The sequence below is a fragment of the Lactuca virosa genome, chromosome 4 (genome assembly GCF_052849685.1).
Source record: "Lactuca virosa cultivar CGN04683 chromosome 4, Lactuca_virosa_CGN04683_v6, whole genome shotgun sequence".
Classification (NCBI taxonomy): Eukaryota; Viridiplantae; Streptophyta; class Magnoliopsida; order Asterales; family Asteraceae; genus Lactuca; species Lactuca virosa.
Genome location: NC_136429.1, coordinates 141405895 through 141423591, shown reverse-complemented (window position 1 = coordinate 141423591; position 17697 = coordinate 141405895). Strand labels below are relative to the sequence as shown.

The following is a 17697-nucleotide window of genomic DNA, read 5'->3' as shown; positions in this document are numbered from 1 at the left end:
CAAAATGGATCATGCTACTATCGGGTCAAGTACATACCAATTATAATTATGGGCTTAGACACCTAATCCAACAATATCTGCCTGGATCTTGGCTGGGTCGACCAAAATCCCCTCCTGGTTAACGAGGTGTCCAAGGAACTGAACCTCTCGTAACCAGAACTCGCACTTCGAGAACTTGGCATACATCCGTTCTCACCTCAAAACTCCCAATAGCTCACGCAGATGCTCCTCATGTTGCTATCTGGTCTTGGAGTATACCAAGATGTCATGTATAAACACAATGACCGAGCGATCGAGCATTGGTCTACATACCCGATTCATCAGGTCCATAAATATTGTCGGCGCGTTGGCGAGCCCAAATGACATCACCACAAACTCGTAATGTCCGTAACGATTACGGAACGCGGTCTTCTCCATGTCCTCCTCCCTGACCTGATGGTCTATCTTGGAGAACCAAGATGCTCCCTGCAACTGATCAAAAAGATCATTTATCCTCGGGAGTGGATAACGGTTCTTCACCGTTAACTTGTTCAACTCCCAGTAGTCAATGCACATCCGGTGTGAACCATCCTTCTTCCCGAAGAAAAGAATATGTACTCCCCACAGTGAACTGCTCGGACGGATGAACTGCTTGCCCAGCAGTTCCTGCAGCTGAGATGACAGCTCCTGCATCTCGGGTGGTGCCAATCGGTACGACGCCTTGGCGATAGGGGCCGCACCTGGCACTAGGTCGATCCTCAACTCGACTTGCCTCTCCAGAGGCACTCCGGGTAACTCATCTGGAAACACATCAACGAACTCTCTGACAACCGGAACATCCAAAACCGAAACCTGATCCTTGACCCGCGTATCCACCACATACACCAAATAACCTGCACACCCGTGGTGAATATACTACCAAGCCCCGGCAGCTGAGCAAAACCTTGAACCCAATCTGGTGTCCTCGCCGTAGATAACCAAATCTCCCCCACTTTGGGTTCGAACTACCACCCGCTGACCCTCGCAGTCGATCATGGCACCGAAACGACTAAGCCAGTCCATACCCACAATCACACATATATCCCCCATGGGAATCAGAATCAAGTCTATCGGGAAGGATACCCCGAAGATCTCCAGAACGCAACCCCGATAGACTGAAGAAGCAGAAATCTCGTGTTCGTTGGCGATAGAGAGTCGCAACGGACACTCTAGCTCTCCTATAGGCAAACCGAACTCCCTACTGAACGATCGAGATACAAATGACCGACTCGCCCCATATTCAAATACTACCAACGCAGGTAAGGAGTTCACTAAGAACGTACCTAACATAGGTACAAACACATAAGCATAAAACAAATATAATTAACAAGATAGAGGATAGAAACATACCAGCCACCACATCCGGTGTTGTCTTGGCCTCCTCGGCTGTGAGCTGAAAGGCGCGTCCCTGAGCCCTCGGGGGCTCTACTCTACCCTGAATCCCATCAGTAATTCTCAGTGTAGCCGGCGCTAGAGCCTGCACCGACCGGGCAGCGATCAATGGACAGTTGGTCTTCACGTGACCAACCTGATCGCAGTGGTAACAGATCCTCATCTCCTGAACCGGGGCTAACTGGTGGCAATCCCTCACAAAGTGCCCCTCCTTGCCGCACTTGTGGCACGCAATACCGGATCTACAAACTCCAGAATGACCCTTCCCGCATTTCCTGCAACTGCGGCTGCGCTGGCCCCCAGACCTAGAATCAGCGGTCTTGGACCGCTTTGGCGCAGGCTGTGACTGCGTCGGGGCCTGCCTCTGCTCTCGCTACTGTAACTCAATCTCAAGCTCACGCCGCCTAGCGGCCTCCTGTAACCCCAGTAGGGTATCACAACGCTGGGTAGCAAAAAACTGTCGGATGTCGGTCTTGAGCATGCTCAGATAACGTGTCATCTGAGCCTGCTCAGAAGAAAACTTCGGGTAAAACATCGCCCTCTCAATGAACATGCGGGTGATCTCCGTCACCGACTCTGTACCATGTCTCAACTCCAAAAACTCATGTGCCAGCTGCTCCCGCTCAACCCGTGGAATGTAGCGAGCGCGAAACATCTCCCTGAACTGATCCCAAGTAATCGCAACTCTTTGATCATCAGAATACGACCTTGTCATCAATCTCCACCAGTCCTTTGCTCCGGACCTTAGCAGGTTGTCACACCCCCAAACCAAGGATGGCGGAAACGTCCGGGGGTGGAGGACTTCATGTATAGTATCATAACAGCAATTGTAATAGTAATTCAAGCAAACACAACCAACATATATATAATTGAAAAAAATTACATCATTGTATGAATTACATGTTTACGAATCAATTACAATATATTGATAAAATATGAAATAGTAGAAGCCTTAGCGTCCCATCCTCAAAAGCACTTGATTACCTGTTTAATGATTTCCTGAGAATACAAGTTGTTTTAAAAAAATGTCAACACAAAGGTTGGTGAGTTCATAAGCTTTTCGTTTGTAAAAGTAGTATTTGTGTTAGAAAAATCCAATATTTTCCTTAATGTGTAAATGTAGTCTTAAAACCCAAAGACCGAAAGGTACAAGTAATTTGTCATATTTATAGTAAAACAATGCAAAATTTAAATTGACATAAACTCGTTAAATTTTAATGAAGTCCCCGTAAATTCCAATGTTTGTTAATACTTTATGTGAGTTTATTATAACCATACTATGACCAAGGTTGCCTAAAACGACGTTCTTCAGGCGTCGGAAATGTTATGACATTTGTCACCCCAGACCTATCGGTCTAACTGTTGCATGCAGTTTAGGTGTGGGTTTGTCAAACCCAATATAGATCTATACACAAGTATCACGCTCTCCCTCAAGGAGACTCTGGTTACAATACAGGACTTAATGGTACTTTGAAGTAATTGTCTCACAAAGTCATTAACGGAATTTCGTGCTATGAAAACTTGGTACCGTATGGCCGTACCTTGCTTAATGAAAATATCCTTTGTATAAATGTACCCTTTTTAAAATGTATGTGTTATGTAATGTATCATAAACTATACCTATTATAGTTTATCAACCAAGGGTAGTACGTGGTAATGTATGCAAACTATATTCAAAATAGTTTATTTAATGTTTGAATGTATCGATTTTACTTTGATTATAATCACTTGTTATTCTTTATATTTTATATGACCAAATCCATTTGTAAACTGATGTGTGTCTAAATATTAAGATAAAATGTCATATATTGCAGTAACATATAGTCACATAAAGATATACACCTTGCTCAACATGTTACAAGGTGAAATGAAATTAACAGCAACTTTTCGTTAAAAACAGTTTCTGTTACCGTTCTTAGAAAATTTATAGAAAAATCATCACAGCTCTAAATCCAAATCCGCAAATTTTGAGAGTTTGGAATATGAGTCTAGTTTGTTCGTAAATTTTATCATGATTTTTAGTGATCTCTAACAGAGCTGAAAATGTTCATAATCACAGACTGGTCCGGGTTTGCCTCTGAAATGACAGGCAGTTTTGTAAAAATCACCATTAATTGTAGAAAAATCATTTGGAGATGTGCAAGTAGCCATTTTAAAGCTAAGAGTTTGAACTACTTGCACCTGAAACAGTTTTGAAAACTAAAATATTTAAGTTGACCAAAACAGTCCGTGGTTAACGTCCATCTTTTCTGATGTAATCTGTTAGAAAAAGTTTAATTGTGTTCTTGATGATTTTACTTGTATTCTCCCCTTAAAACTTAAGAAAAACATGTAAATGTATGGGTATGAACTCACCTTATGTGGTTTCAGTGGATGAAAGTGAGAGAGAGGAAGTGTTCAACTCAAGAACACTAAGAAGATGTCTTGATGATTCGAAAATCTAACACCGAATAAGATGGAACTTGTGTAAGATATCAATGATTTGAGTAGAATGGAGTTTAATAATTATGTGAATGATGAAGATACTTACTAATTGAAGCAAGAAATCCCTGGAGAAAGCCTTGAAGTTCTTGAAGTTGAGAGAAAAGATGAGAGAATTTTGGAGAGTGTTCTTGGTTGCTAAGTGTAGAATGAAAGAGTTTTTATGGAGAATGAGGAGAGAGGATCAATCCTCCAGCTCTTAGAACGTGGGAAGAGCTGGAGATTGGTTGTAAAGGTCCACTAAGGAGACAAGGAGTAGTGGGAAAGAGTGGATGATCATAGAGTGAGGTGGTGGTGGCTTACTTTTGTCATAAAATAAGGAAAAGCAAATATTCCCTCAATAATTAGTCCAACCACCAATTCTTTTAATACATTTTTATAAAAACCCTGGAGATTTATATATTTTGGGGCCTTAGTTTATAAAATAAAGTTTTGGGTGAAAATCCCACGTTAAAATAATGAAAAACGGAGTTAAAACAAAGTCGTAGTCGAAAAACCGGAAAAATTATGACACGCAAACATGCATGTCGTCTTCTTTTATGACAGGGGCTTCCTTGATACTCATTGCGTGTCCTAAACACGCGAGTCGTAAGTTTACGACAGACAAATGTGTGTCGTCTTCCTTTATGACAGGGACTTCGGTCCTGAAGCTTCAGTTTTGGGTCCTTAAGCCTATTTTACCCGTTTTTACCCCGTTTCAAGTGGTTTTTGACCCAGTTAAGGGTCGGGATGGCCCGAATGATTACAAAAATTTAAAGGAACTTTTGAGAGAGATTTGGGAGAGATTCGAGAGAGATTCGGGAGAGATTTGGGAGAGATTTTAATAGAGAGAGGTTGAGTGAAAGAGATTGTGAGAGGTTTCGTTTGTGATCTTTTTGAGTGTCCGGCTTCGCAAAGAAAGGTCCATAAACCCCGTTAAGCCATGATTTAGTGTCTTACACAATCCCGATGATTGTGCAATAGTGTTTTATCGCTTTGGTTTGTTGTTTAGCATTGTTAAGGCTAAGGAAAATCAAACACATGAACTTTCCAAATGATGATTTCTCATTAAAATAGCGAATTGTATAGTGATTACATAACGTAAACCCTAGCATACAAGGGTTATTGGAGTTGACCGGTTTGACTTGTTGACTTTGAATTGACCGAAATTTGACGGTTGTCACACAGGTTCAGAGCACACCTGACCTTCTGGTCAGTAGGACATGAGCATGTGAAAAAGCACCCCTCAATGTCAGATATCCACCTCATGGCTATGATCGGGTCCTGAATCCCATCAAAAGCCGGGGCTTCATGTTATCGAATTCCCGATACTGAAAAGCCCGACTGGTCCCACCACCAGCGGTTGGTACAGCTGCGGAGGCTGCAGCAGCAGCCATCTCAGCAATGGTTGCATAGTACTCATCAAAGTACTCCACCATAACGGTCTTGATAGACCCAAACATCTCTGGCAACTGTTCCTGGAACGGTGTAGCAACCTCATCATGCAGGATCTCCCGAATCCTAGCGTCCAACTCATCTGACCCCATCTGCCCAATAGTCTCAGGCACTGTTGGTCTACCCTGACTGCCATCTCCAGATCCTGGTCCGGATCCGGTCACAGGTCGCCTCGTAACCACCAAGCTGAAAATATAACAGGAAGATATCAGACATTCCATAAAATAATTTGGGAACCAACTCCCAACAAAGCCCTAGGGGTTGTGACTTCCTTGCTACACGTATGGGTCTTGTGCTTTCAGTAGTACGGGCCCATACTACCTTCCACACCTACCCATATTTGTCTCAAGTATCATCACAACGTCCTAACAATATACATAAGCATGGCGAGCGCTCAATCCTCACTCCTATAGGAAGGCTAATATCTTATAACTGGTCGACTGACCCCTAACAACTTATCCATGAAACTTCCACCAACCCTGCAGCACTTGTGTATGCTATCCATACATAACACTGGACCCTAGAGACATTCAAATATCTGATCCTACCCTAAGCCCTTCATCAAAAAAGAACAGGAAATAAGGCCAAACCAAACATTCTCAGTCTATAAGATCTTAATTATGTACATCTATGATGCATACACTAAGCAACTACAGTAATGATGTTAATTTCATATAAGGAAAACCCTAGGCTATTAGGCATCATATAATCAGGCAATTCTACTATGATATTCCTGAAGATCCCTAGCCTATCACTAGCATGCTATTCTAACATATCACAATATCAAATATCCGTAAGGTATTTTGGGGTCTACTTACTGGCTCCGGCTGATCGTACACTCTGCATCCTCCTTTAGTATTTTGGGAACCATTTGAAAATCATTTTGAAAATCTTTTCCATAGTTTGAGACTGGATTCACATGAGTGTTCCTCCAATTCACTCAAACTAAGGCTCTGATACCAACTTGTAACATCCATACAATTCATGAAAATTTAAAACTTTTTCAAGCATCCAAAAACCATTATTTATTACAAAATGTTTTCAAAATAGTTTCATATCAGAGTATCCCAGAAATCAAAATCAGAAAATGAGAGGAGGTGCACGATCAAGCCTTCGCCTTTCTGCGATCATCCGAAGTACCTGAAACAAAATCCACAACTGTAAGCCCGAAGCTTAGTGAGTTCCCCCAAAATACCAATGCCATACAAACCATAACCATATCATAACAAACATCATGCATATAGAGTCTACAATATGACTGGACTGCCCTCACCGGGCCTTCAGTCTGTCTGACCCACTCTCAAAACCTTCAGCATGTCTGGTCACCGGGCCTTCAGCCTGTCTGGACCGTTCTCCGGGCCTTCGGCCTGACTGGTATGCCCCATTAGACCTGCAGTCTATCCGGGCCGCCCTGGGTATGTTGGCCTACAGCACAAAGAAGGTCCGCCTCAACCCACCCCCAAGCATACAATCAACACATAGATAACAAATGCTAGCATGTTTAAACAGTCAAACCGATCTAAAAGATCACTAATAATAGCATCATCCTATATACCAGGATACCGACCTAACAAGTCACTAAACATAGCATCATCCTATATACCAGGATACCTACCTAACAGGTCACTAAGCATAACAACATGTGATAACCAGGATAACAATCCAAAAGAAAGGTCGGCATTGGTGCCTTCGACCCTATTGATATAGTGAGAGGAACTCACCTCACAAGTAGTGCTGAATGATAATGCCAAACTCCCAAACACAACTCCAAACTCAACCGCCTACAATCATCATAGGACCAATTCTATCAAGACCCAAATTACCAAAATACCCTTAGAAGTCAAACTTAGTCAACCCTTCGTCAAAGTCAAAGTCAACGGTCAAGGTCAACAGTCCTTATTGACCCAACTCGTCGAGTGCAGCTTACAGACTCATCGAGTTCCTTCAGAACTTAGAAAATCGCAAAAACCCGAGTCAACTCGCCGAGTTATCAAACAACTCGTCGAGTCCATGCAGTGTCCAGAAGATCGAGAAAACCCTAACCAACTCGTCGAGTTATCTCACTAACTCACCGAGTTCACATAGAATTCAGAAAGCGGGAAACCCTCATCCAACTCGTCGAGTTGACTATGCAACTCGTCGAGTTCTTTCAGCCCTTTTCTCATGCAGATGCTTTTAAGCGAAACCAAGGCTCCAAACTTTTGATCTAGCCTCCTAGGGTGTAGTTACCATGTAAAGTTGCTAACTTTACGTGCATGTAAGGCCTCAAGAGGTTAAAACACCTAAAACTAGCCTTAGGAAGAGGTTTCGGGCATGGAGAAAGGCCAAAGCTCGCTAAAGTCGAGAAATTTACGTCCATGAGGGCCTAGAGGAGTCCAGATCTGAACTCCTCACTTCAGAACGTGCTCAATACCAAAAATTCCTCAATAATAAGCTAGAAATATCAAGGTAATAACTTTTTACCTTCAAATGAATGCCAAAACGAAGTAGATGTTGGATCTACAAGCTCCTTCTCATTCCAAGCATCTCAATCTTCAAGTATCTTCAAGGAATGCACCAAACACACACTTTTAGCCTCACACACACACTCAAAATAGGAGGTTAGCTCGATTAGGGTTTGTTTCTGGACGTGAAAGGTGGTAAAGAGGATGGAGGGAGGACTTAAGGTCCTTTGAATAGGGTGAAAACCCTAAAAATTAGGGTTTTCATGTCCAGCTTCAACACGTCGAGTTGGGTCCTCCAACTCGTCGAGTAGGTTCTAGAATCCACGCGGCTTTATCAGTTTCTACACGAAGAGTTAGGGCAGCCAACTCGTCGAGTAGGTCTATAATTATGAATATAAAAGCTTTAAAATTTATACATAGGAGTCGGGATGTTACAATTCTCCCCCACTTGAACTAGACTTTGTCCTCGAAGTTTGATACAATAAACAGATCCGGGTAACGCTCCCGCATCTCGGCCTCCAAATCCCAAGTCCACTCAGATCCCCTCTGGTGCTCCCATTGTACCTTTACCAAAGGCACCTCCTTGTTCCGTAGAACCTTCACTTTCCTCTCCAGAACGGCCACTGGCCTCTCCACGTAATTCAGGTGCTCGTCGACCAGAATATCATCTAATGACATCACTGCCTCCTCATCCAGTATGCACTTCCGCAATTGCGAAACATGAAAAGTGCGGTGAATCTGACTAAGCTCCTCCGGAAGATCCAGTCTATATGCTACCTTGCCAACCCTGGCAACAACCCGAAAAGGTTCGATGTATCGGGGAACCAACTTCCCCCTCTTCCTGAAATGAATCACACCCTTCCAGGGTGAGACCTTCAGTAGTACCATGTCACCAACCAAAAACTCTAACTCAGATCGACGTCGGTCGGTGTAACTCTTCTGCTGACTCTGAGCAGTCTGCAGCCGCTGCCTGATCTGTTGAATCCTCTCGGTAGTTTGCAGAACTACCTCGGTCTGTCCCATCACCATGTGACCAATCTCACTTCAACAGACTGGGGTACGACATCTCCGTCCATACAAAAGCTCAAATGGTGGAGCACCAATACTGGAATGAAAGATGTTGTTGTAGGATAACTCTGCATGCGGTAGGTAGGAGTCCCAGCTCCCACCAAAGTCAATGACGCAGGCCCGCAAGATATCCTCGAGGGTTTGTATGGTCCGCTCACTCTGGCCGTCTGTCTGCGGATGATAAGCTATACTGAAATGCAGTCGCGTGCCCAGTTCCTCGTGGATCTTCTGCCAAAAACAAGAGGTGAATCGGACATCACGGTCTGATACAATGGAGAACGGTACCCTGTGGCGAGCAACGATCTTGCGGATATACATATCGGCCAGCTTCGCGGCCGATGATTTTTCCTGAATGGGCAGAAAATGGGCACTCTTGGTCAGTTGATCCACGATGACCCATATAGTATCATACGGCTTCGCCGTCCTCGGCAGCTTGGTGATAAAATCCATCGTGATCTGCTTCCATTTCCACATGGGAACCTCCAGAGGCTGCAGCTTGCCATGCGTCCTTTGATGCTCGGCCTTGACCATCCTGCAGGTCAAGCATCTCTCAACGTACCATGCGATCTCTTTCTTCATGCACGACCACCAGTAACTCAGTCTCAGATCCCTATACATCTTGGTGGCCCCTGGGTGAATAGAGAAGCGAGACTTATGAGCCTCCTCCAGTATAATCTGTCTGACCCCACCAGACATCGGAACCCAGACCCGACCGCAACGGGTCAACAATCCGTGACTATCCTACACAAATCGGGTGTTCTCGCCCCTGATCCTCTCCAACTTCAAGTTCTCCTCTCGCATACTCTCCGCCCGAGCTTCCTTGATCAAGCCAACGAGTGGAGAATCCACAGATATCCTCATACATGTCGTTGGTACAGAAGGTCAAGCTGACTTGCGGCTCAGGGCGCCCGCAACCACATTGCATTACCCGGATGGTAAAGGATCTCGCAGTCATAATCTTTGACTACGTCCAGCCACCTGCGCTGCCTCATGTTCAGGTTCGGTTTATCCATGATGTGTCTTAGACTCTTGTGGTCTATGTATATGGTGCAGCGGACCCCATAGAGATAATGTCTCCAAATCTTGAGAGCGAATACCACTACTCCCACCTCCAGATCGTGTGTGGGATATCTCGTCTCATTTGGCTTCAACTGCCGCGATGCATAGGCTATCACCCGTCCTCTCTGCATAAGAACTGCTCCCAATCCGGTGATCGATGCATCACAGAACACCACAAAATCCTCAACTCCCTCAAGGAGTGTCAAAACTGGCTCCTCGCAGAGTACTGTCGCAGAGTCTCAAATGCAGTCTGCTGCTCAAGGCCCCACCGGAAATCCACCCCCTTCCTCGTCAGACGGGTGAGGGGTACCGCAAACTTGGAGAAATCCTGTATGAATCTCCGGTAGTACCCTGCCAATCCCAAGAAGCTTCTGATATTCGAGGGAGATTTCGGAACCTCCCACTGCTTAACCGCCTCGATCTTGGTCGGGTCAACCAAAATCCCTTCCTGGTTAACGAGGTGTCCAAGGAATTGAACCTCTCGTAATTAAAACTCGCACATCGAGAACTTGGAGAAACTTTTATCTTTCTGCCTAACAGAATCTTCTTATTCGTTCTACTACTCTTTGAGAACTTTTCAAAGTATTAGAAGTATGCTTAATCTTATAAACACAACCACATTTACTGAAAGCATCAGCAAATCATGACGAATAAAGTTATCATCCTTTGTGGCAGATCTGAATAGTCCACATCAATGTGTACTAGATACTTTAGTCCTTCACTTGACTCACATAAACATGTGATCAACGAATTAGTCATAATTTTCCAATGATCAAGATTTTCATACATCACACAATTCGAATTGTATGACTCCAAGTTTCTATCCAATTGAAACATTGGTGATGAGAATTCCGCTTCACTTGGTTGATTATGACATTTCCATAAATGATATAATTAAGAATCAAATGCACTTTTAACATTGCTAATAGTAGAAATATAACCACCAATTTTCATAAATCCCATTGCAAGGAAATATATAGTAAATAAATCAAAATTTCACTTTTATTGATAATAAGCGGAAAAATTTGTCCTTACAATGTAAATATATGAAAACTATGTTTCTAGATATTTCATAAGCAATCTATTAATCTATCATAACTCCTAAGCAGTAGCTTCCAAATTCTGATCATTGAACCATGTGACATGAATCCATCTCTCATGATCAGATTTAGCTTACTCTTCTTAAGCTTCCTTCTTTCTCTTAGATCCTGCAAAACATCAAGATGTGACTATCACATCATTTATTAAGAATCTATGAATAGGAACTTAACAATGGAGTTAGATAGTGGATGTACCCGAAGTAGAGTCACACGACTTGACTTTACCATTTCTAAGATCCTTCAGGTAGTCTGGGTAGCTTCCCAACCAATATCCCTTCAGGTGGCAATAGAAACATATGGACTTTTTAGGATTATCACATGAAACTATCTCAGAACTAGCCTTTCTCTTTACCATACGATCAAATAGTTTGACCTTGTCCGATCCCTTTCCATTGGGAAGAGAAATCTTTTCTGGACTCCCATTGTCAATGTCCATGGAAACTTTTGAGACTGATCCTTCAGACACTTTTGCTTCACTTGCGCTCTTAAGCATTTCTGCTTCAGCAGCAATCAACATATGTGTCAGATTAATTAGGGTCATTTCGTGGTCGCTCATATAAAAGTCTTCAACAAACTGACGGTATGATTCTGGAAGCGAAAGGAGAACCATATCAATTGCCTGCTCCTTTAGGAAAAGGACACCCACTCTATCCAATTTGTTAATGTACGATTTCATTTCCAGAACATGCGCACATATAGAGTTTCCATCTTTATAGAGTTGGATAAGCATGATTTCTAGTTCCACCATTGCTTGAAGAAGGGAATATTCTTTCACCTTGATCAACATGTGGAAGATCATCTTCAGATAGAGAAGGAAAAACATTTCCAGAAGAACGAGGAAGACCATTATTGTCTGAACATGACATCTATAAAGGGAGAACAGAGAATTCAAGTTAATTGATTTTAATCCTTAATTATTAACCCAAAAACTTAAATTAAGGCTAGGATCCATATTTTTTATTCGAAATCTGAAGAGGGATGCCGTAATCAAATTCGAATCTATTTTAGTGTAACATACAGGTTCAGTTATCGTGTTTTGTTTAAAGATGAATATTATTAAATAATATATGATTTTGAGTATTGAGTTCTAACAAGATAGTTTTATGATAATTGAAGTAAAACTATGTTTAGAATCATTCAGAAAGAATTGGAAGTCTTATGAGATTCCGATAAAAAATCAAATATTGAAATTAACGAAAATATAAAGTTGGAAATAAATAAAAATAATGTTATTGAAAGTTGTAGATTATCTCGCTAGAAACATTTAGGCGAAAACCTCATCGAAATCCGAGTTATAACGAAGAATTTATGACCAATCGAAGAAAGTTAATTATAGAAACGAAGTGATGCCCAAATTACTATTTTAACCTCTGGTTATTTCACGGTGAGTTCAAATTATAGGAACAATTGTATGTTATGTGTTATATGTGCAATATGGTTTCCCGTGTTATTATGATAATGAGCTATACCTTTGACCACGAAGTGAATGATTAAGCATCACTTGGGTATTGGTATGTAGCCTTTGACCATGAAGTGAATGAGTAAGCATCACTTTGGCGCTGGCAGAATGCTAGATAGGGCTGAAAGCCTGTAAATTCTAGCAAAATGTTAACTCATAAGTCGTTTATTTTTTGTGCCACTTGGGCTGAAGTCTTATTGATGTATATCAAGTTGAAATTGTTGTATCTGATTGATTGTAAATCTTTGAATTAAATCATTTGTTGATATGGAAAGCTTGTCACATGATTCACATATGCCTTTGTTGTTCTTTGTTCCTCTTTGCTTTTTTCATATTGGTATATATATGGCATAACGTTATATTGTATCTATTTTTGAACTCAATAAGCGTCACCGCTTATCCCTCTCAGTGTTTAATTATTGCAAGTAATAAGGATCCAGTATAGACACATATTGTTGGAAGATTTAGATTAGTTAATAATATTAATTTTGTATTTAGTGATCGTGTATGTATAAAATTATAATTTCCTGGGTAGTTATGTAATATACTAAAACTTAGTCGGTTTGTATACAGTCTTTTGTAATTAAACTATCAATGTAAAATATTGTTTATGAATATGCATGTAGCATGTTTTGGAGTAATATGATGTAGTTTTAAAGAGGGGTTCTCTCAATCATGGTATCAGAGCAGTTGTTTAAGTGAACTAAATACCACAGATTGGTATTTAGATTTAAACCGTCAGAAGTCCAATATATAAATGGATTCATTGTAAGTATATGGATACAAACCATAGGAAAGATATAAGTAAAGTATTAGGTAATGATAAATCCTAATATTCTAAAATATTATATTACTTCAAATTTTCAGAACAATAGTTGAACAGGTGAGTAGCCATACACCAGATGTGGGTGGAGATCCTCAACTTGATGAAGTAAACACTCCAGCATCCCCTCGTGAGGAGCGGCTTGTGGATAAACTTACTGGTGTTATTCGGCAGACTCTCAAAGAACACAAAAATAATAGTGATAAAGGAAAAGAGAAAGTCATCGGAGAATCTTCAAAAAGGAAGGCGAAACGTCCCTTATTCAAAACATTCAAGAGTAATGGTGCTACGGAGTTTTCAGGTGTTCTTAATCCCATTGTTGTTCTTACCTGGATCCAGAACACAGAAAAAGTATTCCGTATTTCTCATGTGGTTAATGAAGACAAGGCTAATTATGCTTCTGCAATTCTCATCGGAGAAGCCTTGGTCTGGTGGGAAGCAACATTTGAAGCTCTCAACGAGTATGACCAGAATAATTTATCTTGGGAAATGTTCAAAACTCGTTCGCTAGGAAAGTATTGTCCTCTAGACATGAGGAGAAGATTGGAGAAAGAATTCCTCGAGCTTAAACAGGGAGGAATGACTGTGAATGATTATGAAACTCAATTCAATCAAAAAGCACGGTTTGCTGCAAAGTATATTCCAACTGAAGACGATAAAATTCAGTTATTCATGGATGGACTACGGTATGAAATCCGCGATTTCGTGGCTAATCGGGACGTTCTGTCATTTGATAAAGTTGTTGAGTATACTCGAAAGCGTGAGCATGACTAAGAAATACGTGGTGCCATTCTTTCTGTTCCGAAGCATCCACGTATTGATCGAACTGTTCCTGTTTCCTCTATTCCACCAGCTCAATCTATTCGAACTGATCCTGGTAAACAAGTGCGATCTCATAATACCCCTCGTGTCCGCGGTAGGTCACAATTTTTTTTCTCTTTAGTCACCATCGTGTCGAAATTATGGAAAGAATCATCCGGGAGAATGCAGATTGGAAAAAGGATCAGTGGTCTGTTATGGATGTGGAGAAATAGGCCACATGAAGTCTGTTTGTCCGATGAAAAATGTTACATGCTTTGCTTGTGGTGTTGCTGGCCACAGGAAGCGTTTTTGCCCTACTCTTACTAGTCAAATGGCGGGGAGTCAAGCTTCCGTCCAACAACCAAAGAGTACTCCAGCTAAAAAGGAGGAGGTGCCAAAAGCTAAAGGTCGTGCATTTCAGATTACCACGGAGGAGGCACGTGAAGACCCAAATGTTGTGACCGGTACATTTCTAGTCAACTCTAGACCTGCTCACATCTTATTTGATTCTGGTGCCTTAGATTCTTTTGTGTCTCATGAATTTGCGCATTCCTTTCAAATTGCTTGCTATGCACTCGCGCAACCATTTCATGTAGATACTACGGGAAGTATATCATTACTTGCTGATAAAGTCTATAGGGATTGTGTGATAGAAATTGAAGGCTATAATTTTCTTGCTAACCTGATTCCTATCTCCTTGCCCAACTTTGATATTATTCTCGGCATGGATTGGTTGCCAAAGAACCGCGCAGAACTCTTGTGCTATGAAAATATAGTACGTATTCCCATTGAATGGTAGAATCCTATTTATGGCTACGGTGAACAAAGACTGAAAATCTTAAAAATAATCTCTTTCCTAAAAGCTCGTAAATTCATATCGAAGGGGTGTTCTATCTATCTGGCCTATACAGTTGATATCTCAAAAGAGGAGAAGAAAACGGTAAATGATGTTCCCATTGTTAATGAATATCCTGATGTTTTTCCCGAAGAATTGCCTGGACTTCCTCCAAATAGGCAAGTAGAATTCTGAATTGACCTTGTGCCTGGTGCTGCTCCGATTGCAAAGACTCCTTATTGTCTTGCGCCAGCTGAAATGATAGAAATGATGATCCAACTGCAGGAATTACTTGACAAAGGCTTTATTCGACCGAGTACCTCTCCTTGGGGTGCTCTAGTGTTATTTGTCAAGAAGAAAGACGGTTCGATGCGAATGTGTATTGATTACCGTGAGCTAAATAAGGTAACTATCAAGAACAAGTACCCACTACCTCGCATTGACGATTTGTTTGATCAACTTCAGGGTGTTAGCTATTTCTCGAAGATTGATTTGAGATCTGGCTATCATCAGTTGAAAGTACACGAGCAGGATGTACCGAAGACTGCTTTTCTTACTCGATATGGGCATTATGAATTCCTTGTCATGCTATTCGGTTTGACAAATGCTCCTGCTGTATTCATGGATATGATGAATCACGTATGTCGTCCAATGCTCGATAAATCTGTCATAATATTCATTGATGATATTCTAATCTATTCCAAGTCTGAAGCTGATCATGCCATTCATATTCGTGAAGTATTAGAACTTCTTCGAAAGGAGAAACTATATGCTAAATTCTCGAAATGTGAATTTTGGTTTCGCCAAGTTCAATTTCTCAGCCATGTGATTTCTGGTGACGGTGTATCCGTAGATCCTACCAAAATTGAAGCCATTCAGAATTGGGAAGCGCCCCGTAATGCTTCTAAAATTCGTAGTTTCTTGGGTCTTGTGGGATCTTACCGGAGATTCATTAAAGATTTTTCACGTATAGCTGTACCTCTCACAAGTCTTACACGAAAGGAAGTGAAGTTCGAATGGAGTGAAGCCCAAGTAAAAGCTTTCTCAAATTTAAAAGATCTTTTGACTCATGCTCCAATCTTATCACTCCCGAAAGGTGATAATGATTTCTCCGTATATAGCGATGCTTCAAGGTTGGGACTCGGTTGTGTGTTGATGCAACGTGGTAAAGTGATCGTCTATGCCTCAAGACAACTAAAAGATTATGAAAAGAATTATCCCACTCATGACCTCGAACTCGCTGCAGTGGTATTTGCCCAAAAACTTTGGAGACATTATCTTTTTGGTACAAAATGCCAATTGTTTACCGACCACAAAAGTCTCAAGTATATATTCAGTCAGCAAACTTTGAATATGAGACAACAACGAGCCATGGAACTGATCAAAGAGTATGACTGTGAAATTTTGTATCATCTTGGAAAGGCCAATGTAGTTGCCGATGCACTTAGCAGAAAGGTTTATCATAATAGTGTGTGTTATGCTATTAATCACACTACAGTAAAGTTTACTATTCTAGATGAACTAGAGAAATGGCAAGTAGAGGCCCTAAAGCCAGAAAATGTGAAGAAAGAAAGGATGGTACATTATACTGATGTTTTACTTGATGATCCACGAGGATTAAAGGTATTCAAGAATAGGCTATGGATTCCAAAGATTGGTGGATTAAGTCAAAATATTTTAGATGAAGCTCATAAGTCTAAGCTATCAATACATCCTGGTACAAGTAAAATGTACTATGATGTAAAAGCTGATTATTGGTGGCCTGGATTAAAGAAAGACATTGGAAGATACGTATAGGAATGTTTAGTATGCTTACAAGTTAAAGCAGAACACCAAAAGCCTTACGAAATTCCGGAAAGTCTTAGTGTTCCTGTGTAGAAATGGGAAGAACTGTCCATGGATTTTATTACCAAATTGCCAAAGACTACTAGACAGAATGATAGCATTTGGGTAATTGTTGACCGATTGACTAAAAGCGCACATTTTCTTGCCATGCGTGAAATGGCCCCAATGGAGAAATACGTACAAGTGTACTTGGATGAAATTGTTGCGAGACATGGTGTGCCACTAAAGATTATTTCTGATCGTGATACTCGCTTCACTTCTCATTTTTGGGCGAGTATGAAACGTGAATTGGGATCTCAAGTTGCTCTCAGTACAGCTTATCATCCCCAGACAGACGGTCAGACGGAGAGAACGATCCAAACAGTAGAAGATATGCTTCGTGCATGTGTCTTAGAGTTTGGTGGTAACTGGGACAAGTACTTACCTCTTGTCGATTTTTCATATAATAACAGTTACCACGCTTCAATCAAAATGCCACCATATGAAGCATTATATGGTCGTAAATGTCGTACTCCATTATGTTGGCGTGATGTAGGACAGAAAATCCTTGGAGGCCCTGAATTGATTCAAGATACCACTGACACAATTAAAATTGTACGAGAAAGAATGAAAGCGGCCCAGGATCGACAGAAGTCCTATGCAGAAAAGAGGAGACGACCAATAGAATTCCAGTTGGGCGATTTCGTAATGCTGAAAGTATCCCCATGGAAAGGCATAGAAAGGAAAACTAAGTCCTAGATTTTTTGGTCCTTTTAAAATCATACAGGGAATTGGTAAACAAGCATTCCACTTCGAATTGCCTGAAAATTTGGCAGGTATTCATGATGTGTTTCATGTGAGTTATCTGGGTAAATGTTTAAGCATATATGATGAAACGGTTCCGTTATCCGAGGTGAAACTAGATAATAAATTAAGATATGTAGAAGAGCATGAAGAGA

At 41.2% G+C, this 17697-nt stretch overlaps 1 long non-coding RNA gene across 1 annotated transcript; it reads right to left on the bottom strand.

Moving 5' to 3' along the window:
* Nucleotides 1-2365: 2365 nt before the first annotated feature.
* On the bottom strand, nucleotides 2366-4171 carry LOC145168534 (uncharacterized). The gene is made up of 3 exons (XR_013741916.1): nucleotides 3941-4171; nucleotides 3766-3850; nucleotides 2366-2409 (listed from the first exon to the last, which is right to left on the bottom strand). It is a non-coding gene; the product is annotated as an uncharacterized LOC145168534 (long non-coding RNA).
* Nucleotides 4172-17697: the final 13526 nt, after the last annotated feature.